This window comes from Cheilinus undulatus, linkage group 14, assembly GCF_018320785.1.
Source record: "Cheilinus undulatus linkage group 14, ASM1832078v1, whole genome shotgun sequence".
NCBI classification, from domain to species: domain Eukaryota; kingdom Metazoa; phylum Chordata; class Actinopteri; order Labriformes; family Labridae; genus Cheilinus; species Cheilinus undulatus.
Genome location: NC_054878.1, coordinates 1,686,334 through 1,708,461, shown reverse-complemented (window position 1 = coordinate 1,708,461; position 22,128 = coordinate 1,686,334). Strand labels below are relative to the sequence as shown.

The window sequence follows — 22,128 nt, the reverse complement described above, 5'->3', positions numbered from 1 at the left end:
ATGCAGTTCTATATAGAGTTTATTCCTCGGTAGCTGCACACGTGCACCTCAATAGCAGCCGTGATGTCATGTGTTTTGTTGCTCTGATTGGCCCGTAAAGATGTGACATCTAATCAGCCTCAGAGTTTTTTTTTCCACAAAGGCTCTGCCCTTACCCAAAGGTTGAAGGTTGGCATGTCAGGTTAGCTGCATATCGTCGGCGTAGAAATGAAATGTCTTATTTTGTAAAATGGATCCCAGAGGGAGCAAATACAATGAAAAAGAACTGGGCCAAGTATGGTGCCTTGGGGAACTCTACATGGAAGAGGAGCTGAGGAGGAAGTGAAATCACCAAGGCTGTCAGCCCGGTGGGAGCTAAACCAATCTAGAGCATTACCTTTGACCTCCACCCACGGCTCAAGATGAGAAATCAAAATCTTGTCATGTCACAGGAGGGGGAAGAGGCATCAAGATGAAGGGGTTGTCCATCCATCCATTTTCTATACTGCTTGTCCTGTTGGGGGTCACAGGGGGCTGGAGTCTATCCCAGCTGTCACTGGGCGAGAGTCGAGGTACACCCTGGACTGGTCGCCAGTCAATCTGACATATAGAGACAGACAACAGGGCATGCTCACACTCACACCTACAGGCAATTTAGAGTCACCAACGAGCATGTTTTTGGTGGTGGGAGGAAGCCGGAGAACCCAGAGAGAACCCACATGCAAACTACGCACTGAAAGGCCCTGACTGGGAAGCAAACCAGGAACCTTTTTGTTGTGAGGCAACAGCCCTAACCCCTTTGCCGCCGTGCAGCCCAGAACTGTTGCAACTATTTGAAATGACACCAGAGACGCTCTGTGTTTGCTGTTGTCTAACAATTCAAAAGATACTTGGAGTTTGCCTTTTTTCCACTTTGTCTCAGCTTTCCTGCACTCTAGTCTGGCAGCACAAGTCCTGTCATTAACCCTGGGTTCACTTTTAGGTTTACACCTCCTCATTCTAATCGGCAGAGGGGTCAAAAGTATTCACTTTCATTACTTAAGAAGAAGTATAGTTACTAGGGTTTAAAAAGACTTCTGTAGAAGTTGAAGTATCAACTCAATCTGCGAGGAGGGTAGGGGCTGTGTGATGATGAACATGGATACAGGAACGCTGCAGTGTACTACTGAGCATTAACATGTGTTTCATGGAGCGGAAGATATGATGACTAGTTGCCATAAGTATTGTGAACTGGAATGAAAACAAGCTGAAATGAAATAGGAGTAACAAGGCTGTTTTAAAAATGTAAGGAGTAGAAAGTATAGATAATTGCGTGAAAATGTAAGGAGTAGAAGTAAAAAGTAGGCTGAAAAATAATTACTCCAGTAAAGTATAGATACCCAAAATTTCTACTTAAGTAAGGTAATGAAGTATTTGTACTTAGTTACTTGACACCTCTGCTAATTGGACCAACAGAATTTAAAATGCACAGCTACCTTCAGGCCTTGTGCTAACATTCAGATGTGTAGAGCTGTGTTTTTGCAGAACTTTCCATTCATAAACCATCCTGACATATTTATAGTCGAAAAGACGGAGAGTCTTCATGTTCTATGCAATACACAAAGAAAACCTTCATTTCAGCAGTGACGTTGGTTCAATGCAGCTCTAAGTGTTTGGTTATGAAGCTTGCATGTATTCAGTGTCTGACCATGAGGAGCTGCTCTCATTTAGCCCTAGCTTTGCCTCATGCATGTTTAACACTGGCGTGGTTGGATAAGAGCAGGCTGTACACAGTGGAGACAGGTTCTTCTGCTTACACTGAGTTAAAGATTTATCATATTTCACCTGCAGGCTGTTTTCTACACTACCTGTGGGCTGGCCTGGCAAATTCCGATCGTTGTGGTTTAACTCTGACATAACCTCATCGTGCACAGAATGAGGAATAAGGTTGGCGTGATCAGTCAGCCGTTACAGGTCCAATGAATATGTAGTTGCAGTTTTTGTGGGGCTGCATCTTATTTACATTCTGTGAATGATCGTGGGATCAGGGGGCCGTGTCAGAGCATCTCATTGGCTTATATTCCCAGACAGGATTTGCAGGTATTGTCTGTTCTGCTCTGTGTGACTCCAGAGACACAAAGTTTAAAAGAAAAACAAAGGAAAAGCTAAATAAAATCCAGCCCATGCCAGCTCTTTTCTGTCTCCCAGGCTGGAGTGCTGCCAGAGGAAAAAGGATGAGAGGCCCATCCTTTCCCAGGGCATTCACCGGTCAGACTCTCATGACATGAAGTCAGTCTGTACATGAAAACAGATCAGAGAGAATCCTCTCTGATACAAGTGGAGTTAAATTTCACTGTGAGTGTTAAATAGCTGTGGTCTAAAAGGTGTAAATTAGCTGTAAATGTCAGCAGAGAAAGATGCAGAGGTCATTAACATCCGTCTCTGTCCCATCAGAGCATCCGCAGAGGCCAGTTAGTGTGACGCTGCTGATCTCAGGAGGCTTTCTGCTCTGAGCAGAGCCTTGCTCCATTAATCATTATCAGACAGAGGCTATTCCAGCTCTGTTCAATTCCACACATGCCCCACAGTAAAGCAGTACCATAACCTGGCATGCCAGGTGGATGTGTTTCGCACATCCATCTGGGAAAGCTTCAATAGGAAACCTTTGAGAAAAGGCAGAGGCTTTGAAAAAAAAACTCAGAGTATGATTGGGTGAACGTTCTGTCTGTCACATCTCTACGGGCCAATCAGAGCAACAAAACACGTGATGTAACCGCTATCAAGCTGTGCATGCACAGCTACTGAGGAAAAACGTGAAACATGGCGACTATGGACATGTAAGTACTCGTCTTTTGTCGTTTTTGAAAAGAAAACAACTCACGGCTGTTCTTTGTTCTTCTTTTAACGAAGAAATGTCATCAAGTTCTGATAAAACTGGCACTTTAGCAGCATCTACGCTAATCTCTTCCTCCATAACTGCACCAGTTCTTGCTGCTGCTTGTTTACGTCTCGACTCTGCTGCACCTGAAAGTACTGCCCTTCATCACTGATTGGTCCTGTTGCTTTCTAACCAGGCCCAAACGGTTCAGATGGGAGCTTTGCAAGATGGATTCCTTAGTAAAAAACAAGGACACGGGCGTATCCATCTGCTTTGCAAGGTTAGCAGTACCTTGAATCCACGGTAAAACACAAATCAACAAGGAAGAACAGACAGATCTCTGTCTGTCTGTTCTTCCTGTGTGTGTGTGTGTGTGTGTGGGTGTGTGTGTGTGTGTGTGTGTGTTTTACCATGTGTTTATTGGAATTCTTGATTTCTTGATTCTTGTGGGTTTATGGGAATTCTTGACCATTCTTCCAGAAGCACATTTGTGAGGTCACACTCTGATGTTGGACAAGAAGGCCTGGCTCTCAGTTTCAGCTCTAATTCATTCAAAGGTGTTCTATCGGGTTGAGGTCAGGACTCTGTGCAGGCCAGTCAAGTTCATCCACACCAAACTCTCTCATCCATGTCTTTATGGAGCTTGCTTTGTGCACTGGTGCACAGTCATGTTAGAAACAGGACGGGGCCAGCCCCAAACTGTTCCCAAGTCCAGCTCCTGAAAAACAGCCTCACATCCTAATCCCCCCTCCACCAAACTTTACACTTGGCACAATGCAGTCAGACAAGTACCGTTCTCCTGGCAACCACCAAACCCAGACTCGTCCATCAGATTGCCAGATGGAGAAGTGTGATAGGTCACTCCAGAGAACATGTCTCCACTGCTCTAGAGTCCAGTGGTGGCGTGCTTTACACCACTACATCCCACGCTTTGCATTGCACTTGGTGATGTATGGCTTGGATGCAGCTGCTTGGCCATGGAAACCCATTCCATGAAGCTCTCTACGCACTGTTCTTGAGCTAATCTGAATGCCACATGAAGTTGGCAGCATCCGCTGACCCCACTCCGTCATTTTACGTGGCCTACCACTTGGTGGCTGAGTTGCTGTCATACCACTTTGTTTTAATACCACTGACAGTTGACTGTGGAATATTTAGGAGCCAGGAAACTTCCCCGCTGGACTTGTTGCACAGGTAGCATCCTATCACAGTACCACGCTGGAATTCACTGAGCTCCTGAGAGCGAGCCATTCTTTCACAAATGTTTGTAGAAACAGTCTGCATGCCTAGGTGCTTGATTTTATACACCTGATTTCAATGATTTGGATGGGTGTGTGAATACTTTTGGCAATATAGTGTAATTATCACCAAAGTGCTTTTTCATGATTTTATCCTTGTATTATACCTTATCAGCTTATCTTGTGCCCTGTCCTGTCATATTCATCATCTGGTCTTGTCTCAGGTCTGTTTCATCTCTTCTTGTCATGTCTTGTATGAACTTGGGGTGTTAATTAATCACAAATTAGAATATCTCGCAATATAGCCTGCTGCAGTTTACAGATCGCAGAAATTGCAATATTTCTTTACCTTGAAATGTGTCAAGTACCAGTTTAATAAATCATTTTTGGCAGAGATTTTATGCACATTATGCAAACTCTTAAGTGATATTTTGTTAATGGTTTACAAAAATCCTCCTTTTTGTGTTTTATGTGTTTTTCTGAATCAAAATAAGTGATATAAAAATGATAATGCCCTTTTAAAAAGAAAATGACATGGCATCTGCAATACGAGCAAAAACAGTTAGCTCATTCTATCTAAAGCTAATGAAGCCTATCTTTAATTCACTAAAGTCATACCCCAGCTGCGATCAGCTGGTAGCCAGCCTCACCAGCCCCACCCCAGCCGCGTCTATTATAGCTTAAATAATGTTGCAACGACAGATTCAAATTCCTGCTACAATTATTTGCTTCTGAAATAATTTCATTGTTTTCAAAGCACATGGTCTTATTGATGGAATTATTTATGTTGTTGTTTATGTATTTATTTATGCTGACCTGTTGGCCAGGTCACCCTTGTGAGAGAGATCTTGATCTCAATGGGTTTTAATCTGGTTAAATGAAGGTTAAATACATTTATTGAATTTCTTGAGATATACAAAAGATTGACCAACAATAATCACATATTAAATCACAGTCACAACACTGGGGAAAAAAAATGCAATTAGATTATTTTTAAACCACAGTAAACCACAGGAAGCCACAGAAAAACACAGAAAAACACAGTGAACCACAGTTAACAACAGTAAGCCAGAAGAAAACCACAGAAAAACACAGTAAACCACAGTGAACCATAGTTAACCACGGCAACCCACAGTTAACCACAGTGAAACGCAGTAAACCAAAGTAAACAACAGTAAACTACAGTAAACTACATTTATCCCCAGTTAACCGCAGTGAACCGCATTAAACCACAGTGTACCACATTAAACCACATTAAACCACATTTAACCACAATAAACCACAGTGAAACGCATTAAACCACAGTTAACCGCAGTGAACCACATTTATCCACAGTTAACAACAGTGAACCGCAGTAAACCAGAGTGAACAACAGTTAACCTTAGTAAACCGCATTAAACCACAGTGAACCACATTTAACTAAAGTTAACCCCGGTAAACCCCAGTGGACTGCAGTAAACCGCATTAAACAACATTTAACGACAGTAAACCACATTAAACCACAGTGACCACAGTAAACCACAGGGAACCACAGGGAACCGCAGTGACAGTGACCACAGTGACCACACATTTAACCACACTAAACCACAGTGAACCACATTTAACCACATTAAACCACAGTTAACCCCTGTAAACCACAGTGAACTGCAGTAAACCGCATTAAACAACATTAAACCACAGTAATCGACATTAAACCACAGTTGACCACAGTAAACCACAGTGAACCGCAATGAACCTCAGTGAACCCCAGTGAACTGCTTTAAACCACATTAATCCACAGTGAACCACAGTGAACCACAGTGAACACCAGTAAAACCACAGTAAACTGCAGTGAACCAAAGTAAACCACAGTGAACTGCATTAAACCACATTAAACCACAGTTGACCACACAAATCAACAGTAAACCACAGTGAACCACAGTAAACCACATTAAACAAGTGTTAACCCTAGTAAACCACAGTGAACCGCAGTAAAGCACATTTAACAACATTAAACCACATAAAACCACATTAAACCACAGTTAACCATAGTGAACTACAGTGAACCGCAGTAAACTGCATTAAACCACATTAATCCACATTAAACCACGGTTAACCATATTTAACCGCAGTTAACCACAGTAAACCGCATTAAACCACAGTAAACCACAGTGAACCGCATTAAACCGCATTAAACCACAGTGAACCACAGTAAACCACATTAAACAAATGTTAACCCTAGTAAACCACAGTGAACCGCAGTAAAGCACATTAAACAACATTAAACCACATAAAACCACATTAAACCACAGTTAACCATAGTGAACTACAGTGAACCGGATTAAACCACAGTAAACCACAGTAAACCACATTTAACCACAGTAAACCACAGTAAAACACAGTGAACCGCAGTAAACCACAGTAAACTGCAGTGACCTGCAGTGACCCGTAGTGTACCACAGTAAACTGCAATTAACCACATTAAACCATAGTTAACCACAGTAAACCACATTAAACTACAGTTTACCACAGGAAACCACAGTAAACCACAATAAACCACAGTGAACCGCAGTGGTCCACAGTAAACCGCAGTAAACCACATTAAACTGTAGTGAACCACAGTAAACCACAGAAAACCTCAGTGAACCGCAGTGAACCACAGTGTACCGCATTAAACCACAGTTATCCACGTTAACCACAGTGAACTGCATTAAACCACATTAAACCACAGTTGACCACACAAATCAACAGTAAACCACAGTGAACCACAGTAAACCACATTAAACAAGTGTTAACCCTAGTAAACCACAGTGAACCGCAGTAAAGCACATTTAACAACATTAAACCACATAAAACCACATTAAACCACAGTTAACCATAGTGAACTACAGTGAACCGCAGTAAACTGCATTAAACCACATTAATCCACATTAAACCACGGTTAACCATATTTAACCGCAGTTAACCACAGTAAACCGCATTAAACCACAGTAAACCACAGTGAACCGCATTAAACCGCATTAAACCACAGTGAACCACAGTAAACCACATTAAACAAATGTTAACCCTAGTAAACCACAGTGAACCGCAGTAAAGCACATTAAACAACATTAAACCACATAAAACCACATTAAACCACAGTTAACCATAGTGAACTACAGTGAACCGGATTAAACCACAGTAAACCACAGTAAACCACATTTAACCACAGTAAACCACAGTAAAACACAGTGAACCGCAGTAAACCACAGTAAACTGCAGTGACCTGCAGTGACCCGTAGTGTACCACAGTAAACTGCAATTAACCACATTAAACCATAGTTAACCACAGTAAACCACATTAAACTACAGTTTACCACAGGAAACCACAGTAAACCACAATAAACCACAGTGAACCGCAGTGGTCCACAGTAAACCGCAGTAAACCACATTAAACTGTAGTGAACCACAGTAAACCACAGAAAACCTCAGTGAACCGCAGTGAACCACAGTGTACCGCATTAAACCACAGTTATCCACGTTAACCACAGTGAACTGCAGTAAACCAAATTAAACCACAGGAAACCACAGTAAACCGCAGTTAACCACTCTTAACCACAGTGAACTGCAGTAAACCACAGTAAACCGCTGTAAACCACAGTGACCCACAGTGAACCACAGTGAACTGCATTTAAGCACAGTAAACAGCAATGCACCACATTGAACCACATTAAACCGCAGTGAACCACATTAAACCACAGTGACCCACAGTGAACCACAGTTTAGCACAGTAAACTGCAGTGAAACACATTAAACCACAGTGACCCACAGTAAACCACAGTAAACTGCAGTGAACCACATTAAACCACAATGAACCACATTAAACCACAGTGAACCACAGTAAACCGCAGTGTACCGCATTAACCACAGTTAACCGTATTAAACCACAGTATACCGCAGTACACCACAGTCAACCACAGTAAACCACAGTAAATCGCAGTAAACCACAGTGAATTGCAGTTAACTGCAGAAAACCACAGTGAACCACATTAAACCACAGTTCACCACAGTTAACTACGGTAAACCACAGTAAACCTCATTAAAACACAGTGAACCGCATTAAACCACAGTGAACCGCATTAAACCACATTAAACCACAGTTAACCACAGTAAACCGCAGTTAACCACAGGAACCACATTAAACCACATTAAACCTTAGTTAACAGCAATTTACTGCAGAAAACCTCATTAAACAACAGTAAACCACAGTCAACCAAAGTAAACCACATTTACCCACATTTCACCACAGTGAACCGCATTAAACCACAGTTAACCACAGTAAACCGCAGTTAACCACAGGAACCGCATTAAACCACATTAAACCTTAGTTAACAGCAGTTAACTGCAGAAAACCTCATTAAACCACAGTGAACCACAGTCAACCAAAGTAAACCACATTTACCCACATTTCACCACAGTGAACTGCATTAAACCACATTAAACCATAGTTAACCACAGTAAACAACAGTCAACCACAGTAAACCACATTTGCCCACAGTTCACCACAGTAAACAGCAGAAAACCACAGTAAACATCAGTAAACCACTGTTAACCACAGTGAACCGCATTAAACCACATTAAACCACAGTTAACCACAGTAAACCGCAGTTAACCACAGGAACCGCATTAAACCACATTAAACCTTAGTTAACAGCAGTTAACTGCAGAAAACCTCATTAAACCACAGTGAACCACAGTCAACCAAAGTAAACCACATTTACCCACATTTCACCACAGTGAACTGCATTAAACCACATTAAACCATAGTTAACCACAGTAAACAACAGTCAACCACAGTAAACCACATTTGCCCACAGTTCACCACAGTAAACAGCAGAAAACCACAGTAAACAACAGTAAACCACTGTTAAACACAGTGAACTGCAGTGAACCGCATTCAACCGCATTAAACCACATTCAACCACAGTAAACCACAGTTAACCACATTAAACCACATTAAACCACAGTTAACCACAGTGAACCACATTAAACCACAGCTAACCACAGTAAACCACAGTGAACAGCAGTGAACCACAGCTAACCACAGTAAACCACACTAAACCACAGTGAACCGCAGTAATACACAGTGAACTGCATTAAACCACATTAAACCACAGTAAACCAAAGTAAACCACAGTTTGCCACAGTAAACTGCACTAAACCACATTAAACCACATTTAACCACAGTTAACGGATGGTTACATTGTAACCTAGGTTCTCTGAGTGGAGAGACTATCTCTCCACCCTACATATTCCATATGTACGGGGACTGACCCCACGTGGGTAGTTGACGTTTATGCTCTTTACGACACACCACCTGTGGTGGCCATGCACTGATTACCTAACCATGGCTATATAAGCTGCACGCATGCGTGGCCTCTTTGATTAACTTTGAATGGAACACGTTTCTGAGCGGCCTCTTAGCTGGAGAGATAGTCTGTCCACTCAGAGAACCTAGGTTACAATGTAACCATCCGTTCTCTTTCGTGTCAAGACTATTTCTCCACCCTACATATTCCATATGTACGGGGACTCTGTAAGACACACCGCAAGGAAACCCAGCAGACGCAGCTGCTCCTGTGGTAGTGTGAAAAGGCAGTTGAATTCGAATGAGACGTCACCGCGACCGAAATAATCACCCATGTGATCAGATAACGTAACTATATACAAATATACACTATTTACACACCCATTGCCTAGGTGCAAGATGCCACCAAGGCTCATCTGGCCCCGCCAGACGCTAAGGCCAGCCATAAATGGGTGGACGGCCACCTAGCCTGACCATTACAAGGCTAGCTCTTAAAAAGGGACGTCACTCCAAACCACTGACGCTCCTGCGAGACCTGTGATGAGGCTTGGTAATTTCATGTCCTGTCCTGCTGCACTGAGCCAAGCACCCTCTCAATGAATTGTGTGCCGGCTGCAGTAGAACCTGATAAAAGTGGACGGGGTCGACCAAGAGGCTGCCATACAAATCTCTGATAGAGAGGCACCTCGCCATAGGGCCCATGAGGTAGCCATGCCTCGCATAGAGTGGGCATGCACCCCTTCTGGGGTCGACCTGCCTGCCTTCTCATATGCTTGTTGGATTGTGTCCACCACCCAGTGGGAGAGCCTCGTCTTGGAGACTGGTTGCCCACGACAGTCTGGTCTGTAGCAGACAAAGAGCTGGTCTGTCTTCCTATAGACACCTGTCCGCTGTAAATACACCGTTAGTGCCCTGACAGGGCACAACAGTGACCCTGCCTCACCGTCCTGAGCGGGGCGGAAAGCGTGCAGTTCAGGTGACTGACTGTCTTAGGTTTTTGACCACACCTCAGGGAAAGCCATTTAAGCCCAACTGTCTCTAGTGGCTCAAATGGATCATTCTGTAAGGCCATTAACACCACCCCCAAATCTCATGGGGGGACAGCTGGCCCTCTGCAATGTGGTGTAACCCTACGAGCCCCCTTAAGAAACTGAGCAATGAGGTCACAGCAACCTTCTGCCAGTTTCCGAGAGTCCACTCGAGCTGCCTTTATGGCTGCCACCATTCCCTTCAAAGTTGATAAGGACTTGCCCGCCTCCAGCATGTCCTGAAGGAATTGTAGGATTATAGGGGCCATGCAGGAGAGAGGGTCCACCTGCCTTGACCTGCACCATGACCGGAACACACCCCAGGGATAGGAGTACAGAGCTCTAGTTGATGGGGCCCGAGCTCCTTGCAAGGTGCTAACCACAGACTGTGGCAACCCCATAGCTAAAAACTCGGCCCTTTCAGGGGCCAGGCCCAAAGCTTGAGCCCCTGGGGAAAAGGATGAAGCAGGGTCCCGCGTGCCTGGGACAGGAGGTCCCGCCGGTTAGGGAGCTCCCATGGATGCCCCTGAAGCAGGGGAGCAATTGCGGAAAACCAAATCATCTGGGGCCAGTTGGGGGCCACCAGGATGAGCTCTACCTCTTCCACTTGTACTCTCTGTAGTAGAGGGTGCAGGAGGCTGAATGGAGGGAAGGCATATAGTAATCCCTCTGGCCACTAGTGCGCCATTGCATCCGTGCCCAGGGGAGGATCGTCTCTCCCCATGGAAAAGAAGAGGGGGCAATGAGTCGTCTCCCTGGAGGCGAAGAGATCGGCTACAGCTAAACCGAAGCGGTTCCAGATCTCTCCCACCACTTCTGGATTCAGCCTCCATTCCCCGGGGAGAGGTCCCCCCCGGGAGAGCTGATCTGCAGCAAGGTTCACCTGACCCGGGACGTGCATCGCTCTGAGGGATTTTAATCTCGGATATGCCCATTCCAATATTACCTGAGCCAGCCTGCAAAGGCACGGGGAGCCCAGGCCCCCCTGCCTGTTGATATAGGCTGCCGCTACTGTGCTGTCTGTTCGGACGAGTGTGTGGCGACCTTCCAGCTCTGGTAGGAAATATAGAAGGGCCAGCTGAATGGCATGTAGTTCCAAAAGGTTGATGTGTTGAGTGAACCAGGGTCCCTGCCAGTGGCCTCCGATGCCTTGCCCCTCGTGCACGGCTCCCCAGCCTATGAGGGAAGCGTCAGATGACACCGTCTGGCGACGCAATACTGGCCCCAGCGGGCTGCCCTCTGCTAAGTTGGCTGGCTTCTCCCACCAGCGGAGAGCCAAGTGCAACTGGCGTGTCACCAACACCCTGACATGCAGGTCTCTATGGGGACAAAGTCCCAGGCTCAGAAGGCACCGCTGCACTGGACGCATATTCAGAAGGGCCAGGGGCACAATGTGCACTGTGGCTGCCATCAACCCCCCCATGAGTCGGAGGCACAACCTCCAGGTCACCCTTGCCCTTAGGCAAAACTGGGAGAGGCATTCCCCGAGGGCGGTCTGTCTTTTCAGTGTCAAGAAAAGAGTGCCCGCCCTGGCATCCAGGCACATGCCCAGGAACTCTATTGACTGTGAGGGCTGCAGCCTGCTTTTCTTCCTGTTGAGGCGCAGGCCCAGGTGCTCCAAGTGTCACAGGGTCCGTGCCACATAGTTGTGGCACTTCTCCTCCGAGCGAGCACATATCAGCCAGTCGTCTAGGTAATTGAGGATGCAAAGACCTTCCTGCCTCAAGGGGCTCAGGACTGCATCCATGCACCTTGTAAATGTCCAAGGGGCCAGCGATATTCCAAATGGAAGGACACAGAACTCGAAGGTTTTCCCGCCGAAAGAAAACCTGAGGAAACGCCAGTGTCCTTCCCAAATTGGGATCTGGAAATATGCATCCTCTAGGTCAATTGTTGCAAACCAATCACCACAGAGGATGGCCTGCCTGACCCTCAGCACAGTTAGCATCTTGCATGGTAGGAGCCTCAAAAACTTGTTGAGTCCCCTTAAATCCAGAATTGGTCTGAGTTTTCCATCCTTTTTTGGAATAAGGAAGTAGCATGAGTAGAACCCAGCCTGCTGATCGCCCTGTTTCACCTCCCTGAAGGCTTTCTTTGCAAGGAGAGTCTGAATCTCCCCTGCCAGAATCTGCCTGCGTTGTGGGTCTGCTACCAATGAAAATGTGGCATACCTCATCAGAGGGGGTGTTTGCAGAAATTGCAGACGATAACCCTGAGTCATGGTGGAAATCACCCAGGGACCCCCCCCCCCCACAGTAAACCACAGTAAACCGCAGTGAACCACAGTTCACCACAGTAAACAACAGTAAACAGCAGTGAACCGCAGTGACCCGCAGTGAAACACAGTGAACCGCAGTGAACCACATTTAACCACATTAAATCAAATTTAACCACAGTTAACCACAGTGAACCACAGTAAACCGCAGTTAACCACAGTGAACCGCATTAAACCACATTAAACCACAGTAAACCGCAGTGAACCACATTTAAGCACTGTAAACTGCACTGAACCACAGTGAACCACATTAAACAACAGTGAACTGCAGTGACCTGCAGTGAACCACAGTGAAAAGCATTAAACCACATTAAACCACAGTTAAACACATTAAACCACATTACACCTTAGTTAATCGCATTTAACCACAGTAAACCGCAGTGAACAGCAGTTAACCATAGTGAACTGCAGTGGACCGCAGTAAAAAGCATTTAACCGCAGTTAACCACAGTAAACTGCAGTGGACCGCAGTAAACCTCAGTTAACTACAATGAACCGCCGTGAACCACAATAAACTGCAGTAAACTTTTAATTGAATATCAAAATTAATTATTATGAATCAATCTCATGTCTCAAGTAATGAGTCCTCGTGACAGTGACCCCACTTCCCAACGTAATTATGATTTCTGGACAACAACTGACGTTCTGAAGATTTTTTATTCATTCACAGAAGCACAAGCATAAGCCACGTGGCTAATATGAATATAATGTGAGTAAATAAACAGGAAATGACTTAGTGTGATAATAAAGAAATGATGCTAACCTAGTTTGATGGAGAGTGGATAATTTGAGAATAAAGAAAAGACAACAGCATAGAATTTGGGATGTAAATAGATCTGAATTAATCACTTGTTTTAATGGAATTGTTGGAGACACCGCCACCCTGAAGGGTTGAATCAAGATCCTACTTGTTTGCAGGAGAGGAAGGACAAGGAGATGAGCTGTCTGTGGAGGTTTTGGAGTCCTGGGCTACTGTTAGTGTCAGCTCAGTCAGATTTTTGATTGTTGAGCTGGTTTGTTCAGCACGGCGCCGAGGTGGATCCCTCAGAACACAGTCTGATGAACATAGCAAGATGGGTTCTTTCCACGGATTCTTGTGGACTTGTCTCGTTCCAAAAAAACAGTTCTCAATTTGTCCAAATAATATCAAATTAATGTCTTAGGACGATCGACATCACTTTGATTATGGGATCACAGTGAAGTCTGGACATGCGAGGAAAAGAAAAGCTCTGTCTGCTACAAAAACTACCGCAAAGGCTAAAAAAAATTAAAGATTTTGTGCTGGATCAAAATAAAGTTTGAGGTTCAATTGAATTATTGAACCTGGCTCAGACTTGTAAGAAACCAAGAAGGAAACGTGTTTCACGAAGAAGAAGTCTTAAAGAAAAGTTACTTAGATAACTTTAAAAGACAGACGAACAACAGACTTGGAGAAAAAGACAAACTCTATTCTACAAGAAAACTAGAAAGAACTCCAGGGAAGGCTGGAAAAGACTCAAGACTGAAGACCAATGTTTAGTTAAAGAGGAAGAAGGGAGGGGTTTCCATATGAGCTTCCCTCCCCTAAGGAGATTGAATCTTGCTACATGAACCACTCTTCATCAAATTAGTAATTCAATAAGAGCATGTAGGAATGACATAAACTGTTATAAAACTTCAGAATAATATAACATCACTAAAACTGCCACACAGCGAACATGAAACAACATAACTAGTTGGTTATAAACACCTCAGTATAAAACAATGGAAATTTTTCTGTGTAAGCATGTGTGTGACCGATACTGGACAGCAGATGGCACTTAATGTCTGGGAAACTTTTTAGGCAGGAAAGGTTCATAAACAAGGATAAATGGCTGATAGGCATGGGGGAAAAGTCCTCCCCCCTTCTAGAATTTCTGCAGCGATTCTCCCAGCTGCAGGCTTTAAGATAGTTTTGTAGGGCAGCTGCAGATTCAGGCCTGGATTCCGCTGCACTAAGAGTGACCTGCAGTAAACTGTAGTAAACCACAGTGAACTGCAGTAAACCGCAGTAAAATACAGTCTGAATCACCTACAATGAGTTATAATATTAATCATAATAAAGGAATAAAAGTTTTGCAGGAGTTTTTAAAATAAAGAAAAAGATTTCAGTGGAAGGCCTTAAGGAGCAGAGAAACTTCTCCCTCTCTGTCTTTTAATCTTTGTTTTATGAAGACATCACAGCTGCACTGATAATGTTAGCTGTTTCTATGACAACCAAGGTTACTTGCTTGGCCGATGAAGAGTCTGCAGCCTCCATAATCATAATGTTAATGCACAAATTTCTAACTTTAAGTTAACCTGTCTGGCTCTGAAAGGCTGCCATAGACGGTGAGGTGATATAGCCTTCTCCTGTCCCTGAGCTCAGGGGCGCTCTGTTATCCCACTGACCGCTTCTCCTTACATCCAACTCTGTGTGTCCTTCAGGTGCTCTGGGTGTGGCGGTGAGGGACGCTGGGATTAGCAGGGCCAAGCCTGACTAAACCTATGGCAAAGAGACAGAGCAGCACAAGTAAGAGCTAACACACACACACACACACCCACACACACACACACACACACACAGTTGTACAGAGCCAAGTAAAGCTGGCTATGCACTGGATGGATTTTAAATTTTAACCAGATTTCTAAATGTGGGAGACCATGGATATAAGGACGGTTTCACCTGATTTGAACATCAGAATCCTCCAAACTTAGAACACAGACCTGCTGTTTGTCATAACCTTTTCACAGGTGAGATTCCACTGACACAAGATCTCACAGAAACACGTGATCAAACGTGACTTCAGAAGAAAAACAAACATGAAGGATGGTTGTCTCTTTAGCTGGCTGAACAGTCGTACTGTTGTCATAATTCTCTTATTTTCAAAAAGCTGATTGGATCGAGGCATGATTGTGTTTACTTGTAAAAGTACACAACATCCAGTTAGCACCACCTCCTGGTTAGCTAGCCCTCATCGCAGATACTGTGTTGGGAGCAGCCCAGCTTGGAGCGATAGATGTCAAACGTTTGATACTGACAGCTCAAAAATGACTGAATCATCACAACCCTTGAACTTTTAAAAATGAAAGAGAAACAACAAACACAACACAAGCTTGGAGTCATGCAGGGCTGCTTTTTACATCGGTCATAAATCACCAGTGACTTCTTATTTAAACTTCATATAAAAACGTAACATGGATTTTTATTTTTTTTTTTGTTTATTTACAGAATGACATTAAATGCTGAGGTGATAAGTAGGGCTGGAGATCATAACCTGGCTCTGAAAATCAATAACTAATCGATCCTGCTATCAAGTCTCCCTAACATAATGCTAATGATAATCTTGAGTACAAGCATCCCTCTGTTTCTAAAGTAAATGTAGTCATCATTTTGTCTTTCTGCCAACAATGGAAAAGTAGCGATAGAGGTATTGATTAGGGCTGTGATCAATAAGTGTCAATAAGGGTATCAGTGTAACTTTGAGGCAGATGGCTTTACAATGCCATATTTACAGCGATGTGCTCCTACTATTACGTAGATCATTGGTTCTCAACCTTGGGGTCGGGACCCCCATGGGGGTTGCAAGACACTGAGAGGGGGTCTCCAGATGCCCTAAAAAAACAAAGAATATTTTGAAAATCAAACTTTTGCCACTTCACACCAATTTTTCCATTTGTTACCCCTTTTCATCATTTTTTTCCCACCAGTTTTTACACATTTTTACCATTTAACACCTATTTTTGTCCGTTTTAAACTCTTTCTACCACTTTTCTCTGCCTGTTTTTGCCACTTCTAAACCAATTTTTGCCACTTAAGCTTAATGTTGCTTCTGTTGACCTATTATTGCAACTATTAACCCCTTTTTACCACTTTTTACACCCAATTTTTCCCATTTTAACCACATTTCACCATTTGATATGCCTATTGTTACTAGTTTAACCAATTTCTGCCAATATCTGCCTATGTTTCCCTCTCAGTTAACCCTTTTTTTCCAGTTTATATCAATTTTTAATCCCATTTCACTAAATTTCCACCCATTTTTGCCAATTTAAAGCCATCACAGCCACATTTGAACAACCTTTAACCACTATAAAGGCCAGTTTTGCCACTTTCACCCATTTTAGCCCTTATTCTTGCCATTTTTATCTAATATTTTCCACTTCTAACCCATTTCAGCTACTTTTAAAATTCAACCTCACCCCCTTTTCCACCATTTTTTGCCATTATTAACCCATTTTAGCAATTTTTAAAGCATTTTAATTATTTTTTTGTATATCAGAATCAGAATAAGAATCATTTTATTCTCATTGTAGAACTTACAACGAAATTGTTTGCAGTTTCATTCAGTGCTCGAGCAGTTTCTCATTTAATATTGAAACTGCTCCGGATAAGTGCTGTTTTTCAGTCTGTTAGTTTTGGTTCTTATTGTCCTGATTCGTCTTCCTGAGGGTAGCAGTTGGAACAGGTGATGTGCTGGGTGGGGTGAGTCCTTCAGGATGCCCAGGGCCTTCCTGTGACAGTGGTACCTGAACAGATCCTCTAAGGAGAGGAAAGCACAGCCTGTGATTTTCTGTGTTGTGTTGATGACCTTCTGGAGAGCTGTCTTCTCCTGAGCAGTGGGACCACACTGGGATGCAGTATGCCAGTACACTTTCAATGGAGCATCTGTAAAGGACACCAGCAGCTCCTTGGCCAGGGCGTTGCTCTTCAGGACCTTCAGGAAGTGGAGTCGCTGCTGTGCCTTTTTGATCAGAGCTGTGGTGTTGGTTTTCAAGGTCAGGTCATCATTCAGGTCCAGGCCCAGGAACTTGAAGTCCTAGACCACACAGTCCCCACAGTCCCTGTTAATGTGTATGGGCTGAGGGTCAGATCTGTTTCTCCTGAAGTCCACTAATATTTATTTAGTCTTAGTTGTGTTGAGGATCAGGTTGTTGATGCTGCACTATGATGACAGTTTTTTGGCCTCATCCCTGTACGCAGATTCATCTCCCCCCGAGATGAGCCCAACCACTGTCATGTCGTCTGCGTACTTCACGATGGAGTTGCCGGGGTGGGTGGGTGTACAGTCATGTGTTTAGAGAGTGTAAAGCAGGGGGCTCAGTACACATCCTTGTGGGGAGCCGGTGTTGAGGCTGAGTGCTGTGAAGAGGTGGGGCCCTACTCTGACTCTCTGTGGTCAGTCGCAGAGGAAGTCCAGAGAATCCAGAATCCAGAGGCAGGTGGAATGTGGGAGGCCGAGGTCATTTAGTTTCGATATCAGTCTGCTAGGGATGATTGTGTTAAATGCACAGCTAAAGTCAATGAAAAGAAGCCTGGCATAACTGTTTTTTTTTTTCTCTGTGGGTCAGGGTGGTGTGGAGGGCTATGGCGTCCTCTGTTGATCTGTTTTCCCTATATGCAAACTGGTGAGGGTCAAATGTGAGTGGAAGTCCTTGGATGATGTGGCTTCTGGTCAGTTTCTCAAAGCACTTCATTATGACTGGAGCGAGAGCAATTGGACGGAAGTCGTTTAGGCTGTTGATGGGGCTCTTTTTGGGACAGGGATGATAGTTGAGGACTTAAAGCAGGGTGGGACGGTAGCCTGAGCTAAGGACAGGTTGAATGTCTTTGTAAAGACCCCACTGAGCTGGTCTGTGCAGTCCTTTAGTACCCTGCCAGGGATGCTGTCAGGTCCTGCTGCTTTCCTGGGATTTACTTTCTTTAGTACACGCCTCACATTATGTTCTTCCACCCTGAAGGAGTGGCTGGTGTTGGCTGTTGGATGAGATGGAGCTGCTTCTGATGTTGACTGTTCAAAGTGGGCGAAGAAAAAGTTCAGCTCCTCTGCCAGTGCAGCATCGCCATCCACAACATTGGGTCTGGGTTTGTAGTTGGTGATATTCTGGACCCCCTGCCACACCTGCCTCGAGTTGTTGCTCTGGAGGCAGTTCTCAAATTGGAATAAATGGTCCTTTACATTTTTAAGAAGACTTTTACGACACAAATGATTAAAAAAAGATATTGGTTTCTTTGATAAAAGGGGTTATTTTACAGGTAAAATATGAAATATCGATATCACAGCTTAACTTTCCAATGGACCATGGTTTTGCCGACCTTCATGTGCCCCCACTTTGGCTGGGGCACCAGAAAGCTCCCCCTTCATCCCCCCTTATGGACGGCTTTGTCTCCACGTGACTGTTCTTGAATGTGCATGGCTGTGGTCAACCACCTTCGGGTACAGTGGGGGTCCCCGGTCTCTGGCACCTTTATTTTGGGGGTCACAGGCTGAAAATGTTGAGAACCACTGATGTAGATGACAGGACAGTGTTAACTGTGTTAGCATGTATGCTAATGCAGCTACATTACTGAGAAGCTGCTGATGACCAGCACACTGTAGATGTTAACTCTACTGAATGCTGAAAGTTAGATCACAGGATAAATGTCTGAAACAAACACCCTTACAGTTTGTCTAGCTTCTCTTCTGGATGCATTTTTTAAGTTTTCATCGGTCTAAGGGCCTGATTTTGGTGAAAAGAATGGCCGGATGGTTGTTTTTGTGTGTGACTGGAGCATCAGCTCTCATGCCTACTAAGATCTGAGCATGCAGACCTGTTGGCTTGTTGATGTTTACTTATTTCATGTTGACAATGGCAGATTCAGAATTTAAAAGCATGAGATGAAGGTCCAAAAGCGTTCGTATCTATTGGCTGTATTGTTGGTGGCACTCATACATGAGAGGCATTTATGTGAACAGATTTATTATTAAGGCACAGAGAGTGAATTTGAGAGATTCAACTCAGAAAATGTGTTTATTCAACCTGCTTTATCATAAATATATCTATGTGGGGTTTTTAATGATGCACTCTTTGGAAAGTCAGAGGGAGCCTTCACTGCAAAATTAAACTGCACATCTTTGTAGTAATAACGGTAAAATGTATGACGAGTGTGTGTCTGACTGACAGCTGCAGATCTCTGATGATAGCTTTAAAAAAAAAAGTCTACATACCTGCATGGAGGCCAGAAGACCATGAAGACCATTCATCTTCTCTGTCCCTGAGAACAGTAGGACATTTTAAAGGTGAAAAAAAATGCTTTCATTGTGCTGGAACATCCGTTCCATATCAAGTACATATTTGACATTGTAGAGCAAAAGCTCCGAGGATCAGTTTAAACCAATGAGACTGCTGAGATCTTCTCCTGAACGTTCCCTGATTTAACTCCTCCAGGTTTCTGATCTCTGTGGTTCTCTAAAGGATCACTTCATTTCTCTGTGACAGGCCAATCCTGATTAACTGTGTGTTCTCTGGATTAATGGAGCTGATTGGCAGAAGGATGTCAAAACTTTTCATCATTTCCCTTGCTCTTTTAAAAGAGATAAAATTATTAGCAACACTGGTTTCAAAATAAAAACATCTAACTGACACCTGATAAAAGCTTTCACACTTTTAAAATAACAATGAGTGTGAGGAAAGAGGGAGAATACACAGTGCTTAACAAATGTATTAGACAACCCTAACCCTAACCAAAGTAAGGTTTATGCCACAGCTGCCCTAAATTAACAGCATTGGTAATTACCAAAATCATTTTTTATATTTCTGCAATGGTTAATACACCAATATGTAGAAGCTCTTTAACCCAAATGATATTTTTTATGCTTAAATATAATATTATTGTTATCCATGAATTTTCAAATTTACTGATTTACAAAAAAAACCTGAAAAAATAGTAAAGCACATTATTATTTCTTGATTAATATGTCAAATTATAGTTATTTTTTTTAAGGTTTATTTTGGGCATTTTTGTGCCTTTATTTGACAGAGGAGGATAGAGGATAAAGTTGGAAACAGGGATGAGAGCGAGGGAGAGACATGCGGTGAAGGGCCCCGGGCCGGATTCGAGCCTGGGCCGTCCGCGTACATGGGGCGTGCGCCTTAACCACTTAGCCACCTGCGCCCCAAATTATAGTTATTTACTTTCATTCCTGAACAGAGAAATTAGTTTTAGTGGTTGAATGTTATGCTTGATTCATTTCTGACTTCTCAGAGAAACCCAGTGAGCCGGCTCAAATTTGGTTGAATTCAGTTTGAAATCCTGCATTCCTGTTCAAAATGGTGAAATGTGGGGAGCTCACTGAAAATGAAAGAGTCCGCATCAAAGCACTTCATGATGCTCGATGGTCTCTGAGACAAATATGACAGGTGGTCTAATACATTTGTTAAGCACTGTATGTTTCAGTAATGTTGAACAGCAGCAAGAAAACTGTAGCTTTGGCAGAAGACGAGTAAGAAAGTAGAGTGAAGGAAGAGAGTAAAAGGAGAGCGAGCGAAAGTGGTGTTTTGTTTTCAAAAAATAGCGTGAGATAGTGGCATTTGTGCATGTCTGTCATGTGCAATAACAATGTGTTACTTGAGAATGTTGAGAATGCATTTTTCCACCTTTATTTGCTCTAACTGTCACCTATGGATATAGTTATCTTTTGCACTGTGTTTTGCTCACCCAGAGTCCTAAACTCAGAAAATGACTGGTGATTGTTCTAAATATGTATAGGTTCACATTTCAAATGTCAAATCAAAACTTCATGAGCAATAAAAACATTTCTTCTCATAAAAGCCATCGAAAACAAATTTGTTTTTGTGTTTTTCTTTTTTAAACTGCTGACAATTCCATATAATGTGCAATAATCCTTAACCAGATGTTGAAAAGTCAAGTTCAAGTACTCCTGGGAAAAGGGACCAAAGCTCTCAGAGTTAAGGCATTTCCTGACTATTTTACAGCCATAATAACAAAATATGTCCAAATCGCCATTTTTAGACTCAGTAGGTAAAGGGTTAAGAACATTTAGGGTTGAACAGTCAAATACTGGTGTATGAAGACACTGCTGAGATTCTTCATTATGAGTGCAGATGAAAATGTGTCTGTGCTGGAGAGCTTTTGGACCTGTTTTGTTGTGTCTGAGTATGCATGTGTGATGCGTTCGTCATCCTCCGAGCTGATCCACAGATGTCCTTAGTGGTGACAGATGTGTTACTTTAGAGGCTGTGACAGCAGACGCCACTTTCATCCACAGAGAGCAGCCATGCATCACCTGCAGCCTCCAACAGCATTTCAATCTGCAGAGAGGGGGGAGAGCAGACTGAGGAAAATGGGCAGAAAACAGAGAAAATCAGTCAGAAAACCAGGCAGTATACAGAGAGGGGTAAGAGTTGTTTAGTTAAGAGTAGGCATGACTATTGAAATCTGGTGGTACAGAGCCAAACACACTCCAATTCCTACCAAATCCAATCAAAACGAAGAAATCAGTGCCACATTTTGTTAACTCGACCCACATTCAGTCTGAATGACAGACATGAAATTCCTAGGAATTAAGAAAACACGTCCTACACTCCTTTTATTTTAGGAGAGCCCTGAATGTCGAGCGAAGATTTGCTTGCATGTCTCTTTTTCT

At 43.4% G+C, this 22,128-nt stretch overlaps 1 protein-coding gene and 1 pseudogene across 1 annotated transcript in view; one reads left to right on the top strand and one right to left on the bottom strand.

Moving 5' to 3' along the window:
• Window positions 1–10,831: 10,831 nt before the first annotated feature.
• LOC121521758 lies at window positions 10,832–12,649 on the bottom strand (annotated as a pseudogene).
• A 2,504-nt stretch (window positions 12,650–15,153) lies between these two features.
• The window catches only part of lrfn2b (leucine rich repeat and fibronectin type III domain containing 2b), a 77,887-nt gene continuing 70,912 nt past the window's right edge, over window positions 15,154–22,128 (top strand). Inside the window, exon 1 of the mRNA XM_041805951.1 lies at window positions 15,154–15,233. The gene's annotated coding sequence lies outside the window, so the exon portion shown is untranslated. The remainder of the gene's footprint in view (window positions 15,234–22,128) is intronic.